At 54.1% G+C, this 7,731-nt stretch overlaps 1 long non-coding RNA gene across 1 annotated transcript; it reads left to right on the top strand.

The window, feature by feature from the left end:
* Positions 1-2,911: 2,911 nt before the first annotated feature.
* On the top strand, positions 2,912-7,307 carry LOC112131983 (uncharacterized). Its single transcript, XR_002913799.1, has 3 exons — positions 2,912-2,991; positions 5,379-5,494; positions 7,065-7,307. It is a non-coding gene; the product is annotated as an uncharacterized LOC112131983 (long non-coding RNA).
* The last annotated feature ends 424 nt before the right edge of the window (positions 7,308-7,731 follow it).

The following is a 7,731-nucleotide window of genomic DNA, read 5'->3' as shown; positions in this document are numbered from 1 at the left end:
GGAAGCATTGATTGGCAGGCACTATGCCCAAGGTTGGGGATGGAGCTCTGGATGCAGCCCCCAGGGTCGCAATCTAGGCCAACCCCTCACTTGTGAGTTGGATACCCCTACTGACAAGGAACTCACTATCTTATAAGACAGCAGCTCATCCCACCAAGAGTTAGGGTTATTCTGCCATCCGTGCAGCTGGGCACATTCTGACAGACAAGGGCTGTTTTGCAAAGCCTCAGCAAGTCAACACCTGCCTGTGCCAGCCTGGGAACGATAGGATCTAAATTTAATTGCTTCCTGAGGCAACTGTTTGCAATAGAAAGTAATTTACAATGGCCAGTAAATCCTGCCGAAAACAGACATCTCCATTCGTCTGGCTAAAAGCACAAACACTTCCATTGCTCAAGCCTCCATCTCACACACCTCCACTCCGGCCCAAAGCCACCCTCCTCCTGCACCCTCCAACCACAGGATCCCAGGCCAGAACGCATCTGTGCCTACAGAGGGGGTCACCTAGCCCCTCAGTGTCCTGGTGTCTCTTTGTGTCTTAATAATAAGAAAAACAAACCATCACTTACAAATAAACACATTCGTCCTGTAAAAACATGCAAGTAAATCAGCCCTCTCTGATGCTACACCAAATCCAGTTCCCTCCCTGCCCCAGAGGTAAAGACCCATCAGATTGGGTGAAGTCTTCCAGAACTTTCCCTATGTGTATTTTCAAAACTATATATGTATCCATGGTATAGAAAAATAGATAGCTTTGTTTTATGTGTGTGTTTAAAGAAACGATACAGTTCTCATTGCTCCATTCTGAAACTTGCTTTTTCGATCACCGCTAGATCTTACAGACTTTCCTTGTTGGAACACAGATCTGCTTCTTTGGGAACTGCTGGGCTGTGTGCCCAGCACGGTGTATTTAATCTCCTCTTGATAGCGTTTAATCTTTTTGCAATTACATGAATCCTGCTGAGAACATTATAGACCCCCTTAGAACAGTTTCAGGGCTAAGGAGCTCACAGAGTGTTCCCAGAGACTGAGCTAAAAGCTGCTTTCTACCTCCCACCTCCATGTCCTAGCACCTCTTGTTAGCCCATTTCTAGGAAGAAAATCTGGCCCCGGGGGTGGTTCTCATCCTGGAGCTCTCAGAGATATAGGGACCATTCAAGATCATCTGTCCACCTGGTCTCATTTTAGAAAGGAGGCCACCAGGCCCAGAGAGGTTAAGCAAACTGCCCAAAGTCACACAGCAAAATCAGTGCTTATGTTTCTTCTGGGACCCGCAAACCCATCCAGTGCCCGCAGGAAACAGAATGCACAGCCAGTCTTCTATCCTGGGAAGCTCAGTTCCCAGGCTCAGCAGTTGCCAAAGGCCCCTAGGGCTTTGTTTTCAAAGGAGAAATGAAGCGGGGAAGTATTTTTAACGTGGCCCCGCCCTGCTTGCCTAACTCCTCGTTCCCCGTGCTAGCTGTCCAGGAAAGGCCAGCTTCACAGCAGCATTTGCAACTCATGGAAAACAACAAATGCCCGAAATAGATGATACCCAAGCTCAGGAATGGAAAAAATTGGCTCATGGTTTCAAATGCCTCTTTTAGAAAAAGACAAGAATAGCTTTTGGCCTTTGGGGAACTGCTGGGGGTGAAGGAGTTGGGAGGTGGTTGTGAGTCCCAGATCACCAAGGGCCAACTTCCTGCCTGAAAGAGCTTTGGCCACTGTACCCCAGGGCGCGTGTAAACCACCTTCCCGAGCTTTGTCCACACTGGAAGCTGCATCTGCACCTGGCTCTAGGTTCCCTCCAACCTCCAGCCAATCTGGAAAGATTTCCTGTGTTGGGCCAGGGCTGGGCTGGGTTCCCCTCTCCACCCCACATCTCCCCAGTGTGTCCCAGCAGGGTAGAAACCCATGGTTCTGAACTTCCTGAGCCTGAAGGCTAGAAGCTGAATTCCCCTGGGGGAGGGGAACGGAGGGCAAGGAGAGAAAATTGGGGGTTTCATTCCCACTCAGACACCTTGGACACTTAACCTGTCAGGGCCTCAGGCCCCTCCCCTGGAAAGCAGGATAATGCTCCACTTATTCAGTCATCCACTCATCCAACACATGTTGTGTGGTCCTACTATGTGCCAGCACTGAGCTAGACCTGGGATGTAGCCATGACCAGAATGAAGTCCGTATCCTTGTGGAGCAGAAGATGTGGCCCTTGCCAACCTCACAGGCTAGTAAGAATCAGTCCCCGCTCCAGCTACTCAGCCAAGGCCTTGTGCTGAAAGGGGTGAAAATGCCTCGGACCAGGGCTGACCCTAACACACACTGCACCATCTTCCATGGAGTGTTTCTTTCAATGTCACTGTAGCCCTCTGAAGTGGGCGCTGTATCTATATCTATCCCCTTATTACAATTGAGAACCAGAGAGTAAGTGCTGGACAAGCCCGCAGACTCGTCCACAGACAGGAAGGAGTAAGTTTGGGCTGGGTGAGGGCCAGGCCCTGGTAAGTCCCAGGGTCAGTGTAACTAAAGCTCTGTGTGAGTCTTGACTGGTGCTTAGCACAAAATGCACTGGACAAGAAATCTCTTAAAACCATTGGGTCTGTGTGACACTTTTACTTAAAATAAGGTCTCAACTGACACTTCCACTCTCTGTTGTATGTCAGGTGACCCTTCCATTTGACAAAAGAGTAAACCAAGGCATGTAGAGGTTAAATGACCTCTGTCCACCCAGACCCTGCCCATCTCCCACCAAGATGAGGCGGGAGAGGGGCGAGGAGTTGGGCTGGGGATGGGGGCGTGACTGGGGCCAGGACAGAACTCCATCTCCCAGGATGCCGTGCAAAGGGGGCGTGTAGGGGCTGGGCGTCCGCGTAGGCAGGGCTGTAATTTCTTGGTATTTAAAAAAAAAAAAAAAAAAGGAGCAAAAGGAAAGAGAGAAAGAATCAAAGCCTCAAGCGTCACGTCTAGGAATAGCGCTGGAGTCGGGCCAAGTCATTAGAGACGATGAGTAATCCGGTTAAGTCATTTCTCTAAACACCATTCCTTGTAAGAGAATTAAAATATCAGCTTACATCAGAGGGGGAGAGGCAGGCTCCAGGGGCCCGGGCAGGAGCACGGCCAGGAAGGGGGCGCGGCTGTTGCGCTCTGCCACTCAGCCCTGCCCCGGGCGGGGGCTGCATGCGGGGCCCAGCCAGCTGAGCCCTGGGCTTGCCGGGGGAGGGGGGGGGGCTGGCATCCAGCTAGCGGGGGTAGGGGGAGCGGCCCGCCACACCTCAGTTTACCTCGTTGTTCAGGGTGCTGGGAGAAGTTCGGGACTGCCTGCTCTTGGGAGAATCGTTGTCCCTCCTGGGGGAAGCTGTTTTTTTTTTTTTTACCTTCAGTGTCTCCCCTCCCTCCTAAGATGTTGAGTTGACATCTCGACAGCTTTAGGTCTACCGTTGGAGGAAAGGGCTGGGGATCGGCCTGGGGACACAGGGAATGGAAAGAGGGGTCCCCAAACCTCTGGAGAGGTGCCGATTTCCCCCTAGACTAACTGGAAAGTGGTGAGGGGTGATGCCTTAATTTCTATTTCCCCCTTTTCCCTTTAGTTGCCCTGTATTTGGAGAACACAGGGCTGGGAATCTGCCAGACTTACGGAGGCGGTAGTGACTGCCAGAGCCACTTTCCGCATCCTGGGGGCAGGATTATGGTGACCTGGGGAGAGCTGCTGATCATGAAGCTGACCCTGTGGGAGGCAGTGGCGCAAGTCTGTGGTCCTGGTGACTCCGGAGCTGAGGTGGGAGGGGGATCTCTTGAGCCGGGAGTTCACGGCTACAGTGAGCTATGATCGCACCAGGGCACTCTAGCCTGGGCGACAGAGTGAGACCCCAACTTAAAAAAAAAAAAAAGCTGCCCTCAGTCTCATTATAATGCCTACCCTCTCAGCCAGGACCCACAATGTGAATTGGGTCTCAGCTGTGAGCAGGACACAGACGTCATCTCACCCTCTGTAGCCCTGAAGAGGCCCGGAGACTTCCTAATGGCCTCCCAGCCATTCCTAGGCAGTGTGGAATCACTCAGGTTTATGGTGGCGGGCCCCAAACACTTGAGGCAGGCTCTCACCACACGCTGACTCCTGCAGCGACAGGCTAGGAGAGGTCCATGTCTCCCTGGGAGCTTCTCAGCCAGTCCAGAGAACAGAAACCTCCCCGGCTCTGGAGCCAGGTGGATTGGTTTGCAATCAGGGTACCCTCCCTTGCAGGTGGTATGACCTGGGATGGGTTATTCACTGTCTCCAACCCTTAGTTTTCCCGTGTGAAATGGCATTAGCAATACCTAGCTTGCAAGATTACTGTGAGGGTGAGAAATAACATAAGCCTTCAACAACTGGTCATTCTATTGTGGCAGCTACATGAGAACAGCTTCCTTCATCGGTGGCATCAGAACTTCTGCAGGGTGGATTCTGTGCTCTTCAGGCCTTGCCCTGACGACCTGGGGCTGGGCCCTGACACCCCACTCCCGATCGGGCTTTCCAGGTCTTCGGGTAGCAGCTGCAAAGCCCCCCCAGGTTCCTGGTGGGGTCCTAGGCTCTGGCCAGGATGCAGGCATGAAGGGAGGAGTTGTGGGGGAAGTCAGTGACTCATCTCCAATCTGAGTGGGCCCCACTAACCCCTTCAATACTGGAAGCCCAGGCTTTTGGGGGAGGGACTGCTCTAATTCCTCCTCTCCAGATGAACCCATGGGACTTTGCGAATATGAAAACTAAAGCTTTCAGCCTTGCAATGGCCTGGGGTCAGCTGGCTCCAAGAACTCAGATCCGTCAGACGTTTCATACTCTTGCTGCGGCTCCCCCACACTGCAGCCCCGACCTGAAGCCCAGGTCCCTGCTTTCATCATCGTGGTATCATCCACCCAGCACCTGCCACAGGCAGGGCTACCCTCCCTGCCTGACATCCCAACTACCTTTGTTGGAAACAGTACCTGGCGGGGAGAACCCAAGGTGAACCCAGGTCTAAGTGGTCCTGTCTACACCCCAAGAGCTCTCTTATTCTCCCCGCACCTGCTGTGCATCCTTTCTGCTGCTGCACGCCCAGATGCGAGTGTGCAAATCTGTGTACACATGCCTGTGCATCTGTGCATGGGTCTTGCATGCCAGGAGCCCACAGCTCACACATAGGATCACACAAACATATGTATACAGTAACTCACCAGAAAGCCTGCAAGAAACCCCTGAGGCTTTTTCTTCCCCACATCTGGGGCACCCTGGCCTGCCCTGGACTCCTGGAAGAGGACACAGGGTTGTCCAGCCCCCCTCCCTCACCCCAGCTGCCCACCTGTGCCATGGTGTCTTCAGCCATGGGGCCGGCCTGAGGGACTTTGCTCTGTTAAAACTGCCTTTTCTCTCTCTGCCTTGGCCTCAGCAGGCTCTTCCAGATCTTCCTGAGTGGTAGTGGCCACGGCTGAAGGCAGAGGGCTATGTGGAGGCTGAAGGCAGAGGGCTGGGCCTTGGGCCTGGGTAAAGACAACTCTGGACATGGAGGTAGGTTGACATCCCCCCTTTCTGGCAAAAATGGCAATATAGCCACACTGGGAGGGCTTTGCCACAGTGCCTCGTGCTGTTCCTGGAGCTGCGTGTGTGCATGGGCTGTACCCTCTGGCCTGGAGGAACCTTCCCGGGCTTGGCAGTTCCTACTGTATCTACCTAGTGAGCTTCTGCTCATCCTTCAAGGGCCCACCTGAGGCTGACACCCAGGGGTCTCAGCACACACCTCCACCAGGGCATGTGCCACATCATGCTCGTGTGGTCAGCCCCATGCCATTGTGTGACTGGCTAGCAGCTCCCGAGCCTCTCGTCTCCAGCTAGGAGTGGTCTTTGCTATCTACCCACACTACGCTGCTGACAGGGCCGCAGAGCCCCGGCCGCTGCTCCTCCAGAAGAGGAAACTGAGGGTCTAAGTGGGAAGGGACTTATCCAAGGTCTCACAGTCGCTTCAAAAGATCTCACAGTTGGTAAAGGAATTGGGAAGGAAGAGGAGGAAGTGAGAGGCCACTGAGGGCAGGTGCACAGTAGGTGCTCAATGAAGATCCACAGAAGGAGAATGAAGGGCACGGAAGAGACGGAGGAGGAAGAGGCCATGCACCCACCTCCACCCCTATCCCACATCTCCCTCCTTCACCAGGCACCATCTGCTCTTCCTTCCCCAGGGGTTAGCACTTCCTAGTTGTCAAGGGCAGCACATTCTAGATGCTGGGGCCTTGACCTCACATGCGGCCCTTCTCGCTGGAGTTTCGCTGGAGTCATACCCTCCCTGAGCTGCAGGCTGGCTGCTCAGGCCACAGCCCCTTTCCTGGGTATCTGTGTTGCTGCTGAATCCTGGCCAGGGGTAGTGAGCACAGCCCAGGTCTCGGACTCCAGGACAGCGCCCCCTCAGCTCCCCAAGGAGCTCAGAGGTCCCAAGCCCCTGGCCAGCTTGTCTCAGCTGGAGGGAGGTTCTGGGCATCCTGTAGCTGGACTCTGGGGACTCTGAGGCCTGCCTTGGCTGAGGAGAATCTGCCTTGGCACAGATTCTGTGCCAAAGCGATGGGCAAATTTTTCTCCACAGGAAACCCAAGTACCCCAGTGCAGTTGAGCTCTCCGTGCTGTCTCCTATCTATGAAACTGGCTGGCAGGCACAATAACAGCCCTCACGCCTCCGGGTGCAATTACGGGCATTGGATGAGCTATTTCTTATAAAGGGCTTAGAACTGTGCCCGCTGGCGGGAGGAAGTGCTCCATAAACATTAGCTGGTTTCCACAGCCCTGGGTGAAACAGAAGGCATGCGGTGGGCCCAGGCTGGGGGAGTGGGGACAGGAAACCTGACTTCCAGCTCCAGCCCCAGCTCAGCAGATAGGTCGTTTGGTTCTGCAAGGCCCCCACCCCCTTGCCTTCCCTCCTTCTGTACGTGTGTGTCATATTTTGTTGGCTTTGGGGCTTTCTTCTCTTTCTTTCTTTCTTTTTTTTTTTTTTTTTTTTTTTTTTTTTTAAATAAACAAGGGTTGCATGAAACCCCTAATATTCTGGGTAAGTGTTGAAACAGCTCAGAAATCCCCTCCTCCCCTTGTGACTCAGTGGCAGGAGCGATAAGCAGAACTACTGGTGACACTGTGGGAGAGAAATTCTGCAAAATAACAGCTGGGCAGCCCGGGACCCCAGGGAGTTGAAATGGGACCTCGGAGACATCAGGATGTCCTGGAGAGGCACCAAGGCCCGAGGTCCCCCAGGGACCGTGGAGGGGGCATTAAGCCCTGAAAACAGATCATGATGCCCATCCCCCCAGCATAATTAGAAATAAAAACAACCGGGACAGTTAAATTAGTGTAAGGAAGTCCCTCAAGAGTTTGACTTTTCCCGTAATGGCGATTTTCGATGCTCCTTGGGAAACATCAAATTCTTTCCAAGCATTATTCTTTTTCTATTTTGGTGCCCTAAGCACTAGCGTGGTGGACCAAGCCCCTGCACCAGCCATGAGCGACCCCTGCGGGCTGCCTGGCCCCTCTGGGCACCGGCTCCGGGGCTGCGGCTGGGGGCGGAGGGGGCGACACCGGGCTTGGGGGGGGCAGCGGGGGGAGGACTGGGGGTGGGGAGGGGGGAGTGCGGGGAGGGCGCCCAGCGGCTCGGCCGCACCCCCCACCCCACCCCACCCCCACCCAGGACCGCGCTGGGGTTTCAGAAAGCGCTTTTCTGGCCCTGCCGCCGGATCTGACTCAAAAAGGGGAGCTGGCTCAAACCGAAAGAA

Source organism: Pongo abelii, chromosome 12 (genome assembly GCF_028885655.2).
Source record: "Pongo abelii isolate AG06213 chromosome 12, NHGRI_mPonAbe1-v2.0_pri, whole genome shotgun sequence".
Taxonomy (NCBI): Eukaryota; Metazoa; Chordata; class Mammalia; order Primates; family Hominidae; genus Pongo; species Pongo abelii.
Note: the sequence above shows the minus strand (reverse complement) of the source record. Positions and strands in the feature narration are given on the sequence as shown.